The sequence below is a fragment of the Sphaeramia orbicularis genome, chromosome 20, assembly GCF_902148855.1.
Source record: "Sphaeramia orbicularis chromosome 20, fSphaOr1.1, whole genome shotgun sequence".
NCBI lineage: Eukaryota > Metazoa > Chordata > Actinopteri > Kurtiformes > Apogonidae > Sphaeramia > Sphaeramia orbicularis.
Window position 1 is genome coordinate 31519606 of NC_043976.1, and position 10758 is coordinate 31530363.

At 38.7% G+C, this 10758-nt stretch overlaps 1 long non-coding RNA gene across 1 annotated transcript; it reads left to right on the plus strand.

The window, feature by feature from the left end:
• Window positions 1-2126: 2126 nt before the first annotated feature.
• On the plus strand, window positions 2127-10284 carry LOC115411543 (uncharacterized). Its single transcript, XR_003934232.1, has 3 exons — window positions 2127-2279; window positions 6525-6528; window positions 10273-10284. It is a non-coding gene; the product is annotated as an uncharacterized LOC115411543 (long non-coding RNA).
• Window positions 10285-10758: the final 474 nt, after the last annotated feature.

Genomic DNA, 10758 nt, shown 5'->3' on the forward strand with positions numbered 1-10758 from the left:
ACAACAATACAAACCATCAGGTGGAAATTGTGATGCTTAACTTGGTCAAAGCTGATTATTTTGGTCATGGATTATCCTTATATGGGAAATTTTGAGCCTGTTTGCTATCACCTTTTATGTAACTCACTATTTGAAGGCTCTTATTTGCACGATTCTAAAAAGATCTTTAGTTCACCTATTGACAACACAAACCGTACAGAAAATAGACGTGGTTTATGGTTTTACTGTAGTTGTATAAAAGCTAAGCTAACAGAGCTATAATGTAAAAATCGGCTAAAGTGTCACGTAAAGATTCTGAGTTTTAGTTTTGAAGAAGAAAACTTGACGATGCCATAAGAGATGTGTGTAAACAGTGAGGTTTACACTTTATTCAGTGAGTGATGCAGTCTGTAGATACATTGGTACGTGGTGGTTTTGGTAGCCCCAAGTGTGTTCTGGTACATAGTGTTGGGCAGATCATATTGATATTGATCGATGCCAGTGTAATGAGATCAATACTTTAGTTTCAGTTTGTCTGCCGGCGGCTGTCTGTCCATGTGTATAGACTGGAAATCGGCCCGAGTAAAATGTACTCAAATTGAAGAAAGTTTTACTCGACTCATAACATTTGGTCCCTCTCTAAAAAGAGTAAAAGTTACTCTTTGGGTAGAGCTCTCCAAACTCAAGATAGAGCCAAATTTACTCAACATAAGGCCAAATTTACTCTATAGAGCCAAATTTCCTCAATATGAAGCCATTTACTCAAAATAAGGCCAAATTTACTCTATAGAGCCAAATTTACTCAATATAGCCAAATTTGCTCAATATAGCCAGATTTCCTCAATATGGAGCCAAATTTACTCAATATAGAGCCAAAGTTACTCAACATGAGGCCAAATTTACTCAATATAGAGCCAAATTTACTCTATAGAGCCAAATTTACTCAACATAAGGCCAAATTTACTCTATAGGGCCAAATTTACTCTATAGGGCCAAATTTCCTCTATATGAAGCCACATTTCCTCTATATGAAGCCACATTTACTCAACATGAGCCCACATTGACTCAACATGAGGCCACATTTACTCAACATGAGGCCACATTTACTCAACATGAAGCCACATTTACTCAACATGAGGCCACATTTACTCAATATGGGGCCACATTTACTCAATATGGGGCCACATTTACTCTGTGGGGCCACATTTACTCAATATAAAGCCAAAGTTACTCAGCATAAGGCCAAATTTACTCTATAGAGCCAAAGTTGCTCAACATAAGGCCAAATTTACTCTATAGAGCCAAATGTCTTCAGTATGGAGCAAAATTTGCTCAATATGGAGCCAAATTTACTCAATATGGAGCCAAATTTACTCAACATAAGCCCAAATTTCCTCAATATAGAGCCAAATTTCCTCAACATAAGGCCAAATTTACTCTATAGAGCCAAATTTCCTCAATATGAAGCCAAATTTACTCAGTAAGGCCATATTTACTCAATATAGGGCCATATTTACTCAATATAGGGCCACATTTACTCAATACAGGGCCACATTTACTCAATACAGGGCCACATTTACTCAATACAGGGCCACATTTACTCTGGAGCCAAATTTACTCAATACAGAGCCAAAGTTACTCAACATAAGGCCAAATTTACTCTATAGAGCCAAATGTACTCTATAGAGCCAAATGTACTCAACATAAGGTAAAATTTATGCTACAGAGCCAAATTTACTCAACAAAAGGCCAAATTTACTGTCTAGAGCCAAATTTAGTCAATATAGAGCCACATTTACTTAATACAGAGCCAAACTTTCTCTATAGCCAGATTTACTCAATATGGAGCCAGATTTACTCAACGTAAGGCCAAATTTACTCTGTAGAGCCAAATTTACTCTACAGAACCAAACTTACTCAACATAAGGCCAAATTTACTCAATATAGAGCCAGATTTACTCAACATAAGGCCAGATCTACTCTATAGAGCCAAATTTACTCTACAGAGCCAAACTTATTCTGGAGACACATTTATTCAATATAGAGCCAGATTTACTCAATATGCAGCCAAATTTTACTCTTTTTTTGAGGAAAACACTTTTGACTTTGTAAAAAATCTTCAGTAATTTTTCCTGTGTACCAGACCTCAAAATAATATTCATCACCTTATTTATTTAAATGAATACATTTACTGGAATTGAAACAAATTCAAACAAAAATGAGTAAAATATGTCTCAGATTTGATTGAATATAATTACTCTTGCACTGAAGAGGGAAAAGTTTTAAATCTTTTATTTCTTGTAAATATTGCACCGCAATTTTTTATTTTTTTTACTGAAAACTTTGCACAAATTCTGTCTTGGGTTTTAACTAGTTGATGATCTAAATGAAAAATCACAAACACTTAACTTATCGAAACATTTAGCCATGTCATCTTAATTAATATAAAATAAACTACTGTGTTTTTGCTTGTTTTTATCTGTTGTACTGTCTTTTTTTTATGCATTGGAGTGTGTTTTTTACAGCCGTGACAAGAGAAATTTTTTTTTTTTTTACTCGGAGCAGATGATAAATCTGTCTGTATCGATATTGGTATCGGCAATACTGGCCCTGTATTTACTTGGTATTGGATCGATACCAAATCTTGCAGTATCGCCCACCACTTGTACACAACGTCCCCCTGCTGTTGAGAGCTTAATATATCTGTACTACATATAAACACTTATTAGTCAAACCAGTCTCTACTTCAGTCATTTGATTTACACAAAACACAAGCTTTTCCAAATCACACACTTCTTCTCTGTACATTTTTTTTTTTTTATTGAAGCTGCCCTCACAAAGTACATAATGTTGCACTCAGTCTGTATATAATTGGGCCATACTACTCCATCATAACATTGTGCCTTGAACCTCTTACTCATACATCCGTCACAGTCTGTTGCATGAAATTTAAAGTAATGTATATTTGAAGTAAAAGTATGTAAAATGTAGTAAAGGGATTTTGAATGCGGCTACAGCTTCACACTCTCGACAGCTGAGTTAGTGTATCTGCTACTGCTCAGATGATTATGGGTGGGAATAACCACAACAGCATGCTGGCTCGCATACTGCAAAATACGACAGGACATCCCGGCATACTGCGTTTGTGTATTGGGACATCCGTATTTCTTTTCTAGCATACTAAATAGTAGATGTCAGTGTTGGTATTAGAATGCAGTGTGCAACCAGACACCTAAGAAAAAAGTCTGGGTGAAGAACGATGCAGTTTATCCACGTAGAAACACAAACTAGCTCCAGGTGTATTAGAGGACGCTTTGATGGTTTAATACAGTGTTGTTGAGCTGTTTTCATTTTTGTGCTGTCGTTTGTGGTATTCTGTTCATGTTTTCTTCTCCTGTATTTATTGTTTGGCAGGTCTTATTTATCTTATTTATTGAAATTTCCCTTTTTTTTTTCGTCTCTTCCCTCTGCCCAGTTTGGCCGGTTCTTGTTTTGGTCATTGTTGCCATTGTGGTTATCATCATGGTTGTTATCTCCACCAAGGAGGTTATGTTTTCATCAGGGTTTGTCCGTTTGTTAGCGAGATAACTCAAAGTTATGGATGGATTTGGGTGAAATTTTCAGGAAATGTTGATACTGGCACAAGGAACAAATTAATAAATTTTGTTGGTGATCGGGGGGGTGTTTGTTAGCAAGATAAGTCAAAAAGTTATAGAAGGCTTTTGATGAAATTTTCAGGAAATTTTGATACTGGCACAAGGAACAAATGGGGTGGGGGTGGGTGGGGGGGTGACTCATCTGCCTTGGCGGAGGTCTGCGCTCTGAATGCTTTTCTGTTGTTGTTGGTGTTCTCCTGTGGGGGTCTTCACCACTTTCTTCTCCCCCTTCTGCTCTCTCCTTCTCTCTTCCCCCTTTTAGAACACATTTCACTGAAAAACCTAAACCGAACCACCATCACGCAACACCCCAGCAGTAGAACCCCTCTGTGTTTGATCCCCTCAACACACACCTGAAGTTCCACAACACCTGAGGGTAATTGTCCTGAGTGGGTTTGGATATAAGGAAGCTGACATTCAATGTTCAGTTTGGTTGTGACCTCTGAGGAGTCAACATCTCCATTTTCCCCCCATTCATTTGAATTCCACTTAGACTACATTCAGACAGCAGGTCTAATGCCCCGCTTCCACTACGTGGTATCGGCTCGACTTGACCTTTTTGCGTTTCCATTACAAAAAAGGTCCTGGAATCTGGTACCAGGTACTAGTTTTTTGGTCTCACCTCCACTGAGGTTCCAGGACTGGGGACCAGATACTAAAACGTGATGTGTAAACACTGTAGACCACTGACCTGCCATTTTACAAAAAACAGATGCAGAAGTTTACAGTAAATACAGCATTTGTGATGCTACTAGTACAGGCACAGAATCCAAATGCAGAACACAGAGGCGGAAAATAAAGTTCAAGGGATTTATTTGTCACTGGATATACAAACAAATAGGTAATGATAATGAGTGACACAATCTTGAGGATAATGGATGGAGAAATCCTCTTCGGATCCATCCTACGGGCTGAGGACGTGAACCCTTTGCTCAGCTCAGTTACCGGAGCTGGTTTCCCGACTAGGGAAAAGCAGAGGGAGGTCAGGGACGGAAACAGGTCATGCACGGGTAAGCTAACAGACGGGCAACAGGACATAAGGGATAGACAAACTCACGTACCAATAAGTCAGGCAAGGCGGTCAAAACCAGGAAGACAGATGAGGCAGACAAAACCGACAGGGAGCAGGCAAAAAGGCAAAAATCGAGATCGAACAGACAAGATCAGAACGCTGGTAAGTAACTACGAGAGATTACAAACTGGCGACTGACTGGGGGACAGGACTTAAATACACAAAAGGGAGGGAAGACAACGAGACACAGGTGGCACAAATCAGGGCGGAGTCGGGCAATCGGGAAAGGTGAACACGATCAGGAAAGGGAAGTAAAGACAACAGACAAGACACATGAGGGAAAGTTAACAAATAAAACAGGAAGTGACAAACAACATGAAAGACAGACAAAACCAGACTAACGTCTGGTTGCAGGCTTGACAGCAGTAGGCCAATCCACTTGTTGACAGCCCGCAAAACTACACCATGGTTTGTTGAGGAGGTTCAGACATAAAAATTCAGCATGAGCTTGATGAGACAACACGCAGCGAGCGAGTTTATCAGCAACTCTCTGAGCACGGAAGTAACGTGCCGCATCGCTATGACGTCCAGGTACTCCTAAGTCTGTAGTATCCTGTAATGGAAACTGTCTCCAGAAATAGGACCCGGTACCCGAGTCGAGCCGGCTCCACATAGTGGAAACACGGCATAATTAGTATCTGTTTTTGTCTTGTCTTACTCATTGTCATGTCTTTCACATGTTTAGTTATATTTTCAACAGCAGCCACTTAAATGGCTTGTCCTACTGTCCTGTCTTATGTCTGTTTTGTCCCACTGTCTTGTCTCGTCCTGTCCCTGTACACTTTGGTCTATATGAGTCCTCCCTCTATGTATATGTATACAAGCAAGGAATGGATGAACATGTGAATATAAAGTTTGAGATTGTGATTAAAAACAAAGTTGTCCTCCAAGGGGGGGTGGCAGGTTAAAAAATAATAAAAATTAGAATGCAGTGTGCAACCAGACACCTAAGGAAAAAGTCCAGGTGAAGAACGATGCAGTTCATCCACGTAGTTCCAGGTGTTTTTGGAGGACGCTTTGATGGCTTAACACAATATCGTTAAGCTGTTTTCATTTCCAGGCTTTTTCGTGAATTACAGATGATGTCGTAGTCTATAACTGATAAGCAAATCATAGGGTTTTTATTCGACTGTCAGATGAATCAATAAGCGACGAAGAGCACAGGTAGGGTTCGACCAAAAAAATATTTCATTACGCCTGAAAAATGGGCCTGCGCTATCAAGATCTGTATTGGCTGATTAGAAAATCTGATAGCTCCAGTCTGACATTTACCACTGATTTCTCCCATTTCTGTTCTTCAGAATATACAATTCGACCTTTAAATACTCAATTGAACCTGCAAAAAAGGATAAAATCAGTCATGTGGTGAACAAGAGAATGGGATATGACAGCTAGTTAGAAAGAGGAACATCATTAGTTCCCTGTGGTATGTCAGAGAGATTTGTCCACGGCCTGATAGCCCCGCTGTCAGAACGGCAATATCACTGAACAGATGACACCACATTATAGCCGCACATAGGAGAAATTAATTAACATGATCTTATTGTCATCTCCTTGCAAAAAGTGGGAAAAGGGAAAGAACATTACGATCTCCCCAGATCGGTAACTCTCTGATAGAGCACCCTGTAACTGCCTGTGAATCCTTGTATCTCGACTGTCATTTCATAAATGGCGTCGTTTGTCCAACATGGCATGTATGTCATCTACGGCGTGGGGTTAGGTTTGGTGCGTTAAGGCTATCAGGGAGTCAACAGTGACATTTACAAGCCATTATGCAATCTGGATCTCACTTCATGTAGCACACAGATGTTCCATAGTACAGTCGATCTAATTCCACGTCAGAAATCACAGCTAAAAAAAAAAATATGCAAATGACCATCAGCGGGTGGCTCTGCACAGACACGGGAGAGATCCATGCTCCTTAGATTTGAATTAGCATTCCAATGCCGGCAGCATGTATCTCTCACTGCTTATAACAGAATGAGGGCAACGGTGCTTTCAACAGTTCCTTTCCTAGATGGAGTCCTGCTGCGGCAACACACAGCTGTCTGTCTGCTCACGTTGTGTTTTTTTTTTTTTATGCCACTATAAGTAGAATGTGCCTCGCAGCTCAGGGGGAACGAAATACGAACGGCTTAAAGTAGCTGCACAGTGAGGACCATGTGACTCATTCTGCCAAATGTCTCATGTATTGGTTTAAACCAGTGATTCTCAACTAGAGGGTCGGGACCCAAAAAGGGGTCGCAAACCTGTTTTTATTGGGTCATTTTGAGTGCTGGCCCTTTAAATGCAAATGAGCATGAGCCACTTCCATGCCCACCCCCTCTAGGTTGTCGCCTGTGCTGCTCTTTCCCCTTTCAGCCACTTGTGTTCATTAATACAACCAACACCTGAACATTTTAGGTAATCAGCTCGAAGTTTGGACATATTTTTAGTATGGACTACAACTGCTGCTGCTGACACACAATTATGTCATACTCGGAGAAATGTTTGTCGGAAGTCTTGACCTTATATGTGCAAATTTCGTAACTAGTTATAAACGTAATAAATTAAGCAGGAATTCAAACTGGTTGTAGAAATCCACTTGAATTTTGCCAAAATAAATATAAAGATAGCTTTGCAGCACCTGGAGGGTTCAAATTCAAACTTTTTGAACTGTTAGGGTCCAAATACACAAATGAACCAGACGATTAAAAGTGGGTTTAGCTAAATATGACCCCTTTTTAAGTGATTGATCACCATTTATTATAATATTATCCTCTGTATTTTATTTTTTCACTGTAAATCATGTATTTTCCTATATTTCATTTCCATACTTAATTTAGATGCCCACAAAAGTCCGTAAATTCAAACGTTATTATATCAAAACTAAAGAAAAAATGGCTTTCAACAGTTCCTTTCCTAGATGGAGTCCTGCTGCGGCAACACACAGCTGTCTGTCTGCTCACATTGTTTTTTTTTTATTTTTATGCCACTATAAGTAGAATGTGCCTCGCAGCTCAGGGGGAACGAAATACCAACGGCTTAAAGTAGCTGCACAGTGAGGACCATGTGACTCATTCTGCCAAATGTCTCATGTATTGGTTTAAACCAGTGATTCTCAACTAGAGGGTCGGGACCCAAAAAGGAGTCGCAAACCTGTTTTTATTGGGTCATTTTGAGCGCTGGCCCTTTAAATGCAAATGAGCATGAGCCACTTCCATGCCCACCCCCTCTAGGTTGTCGCCTGTGCTGCTCTTTCCCCTTTCAGCCACTTGTGTTCATTAATACAACCAACACCTGAACATTTTAGGTCATCAGCTCGAAGTTTGGACATATTTTTAGTATGGACTACAACTGCTGCTGCTGACACACAATTATGGCATACTCGGAGAAATGTTTGTCGGAAGTCTTGACCTTATATGTGCAAATTTCGTAACTAGTTATAAACGTAATAAATTAAGCAGGAATTCAAACTGGTTGTAGAAATCCACTTGAATTTTGCCAAAATAAATATAAAGATAGCTTTGCAGCACCTGGAGGGTTCAAATTCAAACTTTTTGAACTGTTAGGGTCCAAATACACAAATGAACCAAAGACGATTAAAAGTGGGTTTAGCTAAATATGACCCCTTTTTAAGTGATTGATCACCATTTATTATAATATTATCCTCTGTATTTTATTTTTTCACTGTAAATCATGTATTTTCCTATATTTCATTTCCATACTTAATTTAGATGCCCACAAAAGTCCGTAAATTCAAACGTTATTATATCAAAACTAAAGAAAAAATGGCTTTCAACAGTTCCTTTCCTAGATGGAGTCCTGCTGCGGCAACACACAGCTGTCTGTCTGCTCACATTGTTTTTTTTTTATTTTTATGCCACTATAAGTAGAATGTGCCTCGCAGCTCAGGGTGAACGAAATGCGAACGGCTTAAATTAGCTGCACAGTGAGGACCATGTGACTCATTCTGCCAAATGTCTCATGTATTGGTTTAAACCAGTGATTCTCAACTAGAGGGTCGGGACCCAAAAGGGGGTTGCAAACTTGTTTTTATTGGGTCATTTTGAGCGCTGGCCCTTTAAATGCAAATGAGCATGAGCCACTTCCATGCCCACCCCCTCTAGGTTGTCGCCTGTGCTGCTCTTTCCCCTTTCAGCCACTTGTGTTCATTAATACAACCAACACCTGAACATTTTAGGTCATCAGCTCGAAGTTTGGACATATTTTTAGTATGGACTACAACTGCTGCTGCTGACACACAATTATGTCATACTCGGAGAAATGTTTGTCGGAAGTCTTGACCTTATATGTGCAAATTTTGTGACGTAACTAGTTATAAACGTAACAAATTAAGCAGGAATTCAAACTGGTTGTAGAAATCCACTTGAATTTTGCCAAAATGAATATAAAGATAGCTTTGCAGCACCTGGAGGGTTCAAATTCAAACTTTTTGAACTGTTAGGGTCCAAATACACAAATGAACCAAAGACGAATAAAAGTGGGTTTAGCAAAATATGACCCCTTTTTAAGTGATTTATGATTTATTTAAAATATTATCTTCTCTGTTTTGTATTTTATTAGTATAAATCAGGTATTTTCCTGTGGGGTACATGTACCCCCAGGGATACTTGGAAGAAGCCCGGGGTACTTGAAATTTTTTTGGGAAAAATACATCAAGTCATCATGTATTGAATACAAAATAAATGAGAATTAATGCTTAAATATAAAACGCAATAAATAGTCATTTAATGGTTTTATTGTTAATCATATTGTTTAAGATTTTGTAATATTTTAAGAACATTTCTATTTTATATTATCCAAAATGAATTTGAGTAGCAAAGTAATTATTTTGTTGATGAAAGGTTTATTTATTAATTAATGACCAATTTATTTTTCTTATCAATGAAAGATGGCACTTTTTAGTTTATATTTTGCACACAACATTTTTTTTAAAAAAGGTGCTCCTTTTTATATAACCTTTGTAAAAAGACACATTTGAAAAAAACATTAGGCAAAATTTGTTGCTGTGCCAATCAAAAATGCTGAAGCGAGAGTTTGGGGTACTTGGCTAAAGTATATTTCAGGGGGTACTCCACTGTAAAAAGTCTGAGAACAACTGATGTAGATGTTCATTAAAGCTCAGATTAAAATTGCTGGTTATATCAAAAAACAGAGAAAACTGAAGAAAGTGACTTTCAGTAAAATATATCATTAACTGAACATAAGAACAAGTGTCCATCCACTGTCATTGATCCAACTCCATGGGTTTTACTGGTGAATCAGTGTTGTAGAAGATGTTGGTGTTTCCACGTTCACTATGAAGCCTCTGAACGTCCAAATGGGTCATATCTAATGACCATGAAAAGATGACAAACTGTATTTTACACCAATTATTTACATGGATTAATAGGATTAGTGGATCAACAGGTATTAAACAGTTCAGATCCGTAGATGGTTTTGGTTGCCGGGGGATGTTTGGGTCTTTATGCGTTAAACTTTGCACTTGATATCTTTGTCATATTTTTATTTTTATGTTGTGACAATGTTTGACTGTATTTAAAGTTTTTGTGTCCATGCTAGCCAACTTTAAAAGAGCAAATGTAGAGCCTAGATCTAGGTGTTCACCAGATAGCCTTGAGGTCAGTTCCACTAAGTGGGTCTAAGATTAAAGGACATGTTGATAACCCTCATAAACTGAGTACAAGTCACATTTTGTACTCAAGTTCACCATTTCCAAGTTTGTCCGTGTGACTCAAACTTTGTAGAGCCTGGCCAGCAGCCAACCTCCGTAACGCCAGCTGTTGTCTTGAGTCTCCCTTGGGGTTTATCGACTTCACTAAAACTGACACTAGTGATCCTGGATAGCAGTGTTAAAAAAGCTGCTTCATCACCTTTATCTGTTAACACTGAGTTTTCCAGCCATAAGACATAAACAACAATGGACTGAACCACATAATCACAACAACATATTTAAGTTAACTCTGTCATAATGCCATTTTAAGTCATCTAACCTATCTAATCTAAGGACCCATTGTTACTTTTGTGTCAGTTCCCAAATTCTTTTTT